This window comes from Canis lupus, chromosome 14 (genome assembly GCF_048164855.1).
Source record: "Canis lupus baileyi chromosome 14, mCanLup2.hap1, whole genome shotgun sequence".
NCBI lineage: Eukaryota > Metazoa > Chordata > Mammalia > Carnivora > Canidae > Canis > Canis lupus.
The window spans coordinates 15,707,390-15,708,375 of NC_132851.1; the positions used below are offsets into that span (position 1 = coordinate 15,707,390).

Consider the following 986-nt stretch of genomic DNA (forward strand, 5'->3'; position numbering starts at 1 on the left):
TAGTTTGAGATTGAGTATAGGCAAGGGATTTAGTAAAGAGACTAATACAGACATTATAAGCATAAGAGATGATGAATGAAACTGAGGGTGTGACAGAAAATGGAGTGGAGAGAGTACTTAGAAACCTAGTACATAGAGTGAGAGATAGTAACATCCAGTTGTTTCAGTGTATGGAGAGAGAGAAGGCATGGCAATGAGGAATAAGTGTAAGGAAAATGTCTAGAATGATGCTGATATTTTGGCTTCAGAAAAGTGAGAGGGCATTGATATTGTTCACTGAAATTAAGAAAATTCAGCATGAAGTAAATTTGGAGAAGAAAAGGAAAGCTATCTGAATTCAGATTTGAACATTATGAGATTAAGTTGTTCGTGAAACATGCAGAGGCATATCCAATGGACCCTAGAATACACAGGTTTGATGTTCAAGAGGGAATTTGAAGCTGCCAAAGTTGATTTTGGAGACTAACATATATATGTGATAAGAGAAATTGTGGATAAAATAAAATCATTAGAGATAAAAATATAGTGCTCACTTTGGCAACACATATACTAAAACTAAAATGATACAGAGAAGATTAGCATAGTCCCTCTACAAGGATGACACACAAATTCATGAAACGGGCCATATTTTTAATCCGTGGATATGATATTTTGTGATCTTTTAAATAAGAGAAAACCTTACAAAGAAAAAAGGGAATAAGAATATAGTGAGAGAAGATGATTAAGGCTACCCTAGAACTCTAACAATTGAATAGATAATTTATTATTACTATTCCTAGCCAAATTGCATCATACAATAAAATAAGGTCAATGAATAAATTATTAACACTAATGTATGAAGTGATTACACCATTCTTTCTAAACTTTAGAACTAGTAAAGTTTTCATATAAGCAATCTAGAAAATTTTCTGATGGGAGATTAAGTCTGAAGGGAGTTTTGTTCCAATATTATAGAACTATAGTTCTCATTTATATGATAGAACAGT

The 986-nt window shown here is 32.2% G+C and overlaps 1 non-coding gene across 1 annotated transcript; it reads left to right on the forward strand.

The window, feature by feature from the left end:
* Window positions 1-525: 525 nt before the first annotated feature.
* LOC140604389 (U6 spliceosomal RNA) lies at window positions 526-632 on the forward strand. The gene has a single exon (XR_012007294.1). It is a non-coding gene; the product is annotated as a U6 spliceosomal RNA (small nuclear RNA).
* The last annotated feature ends 354 nt before the right edge of the window (window positions 633-986 follow it).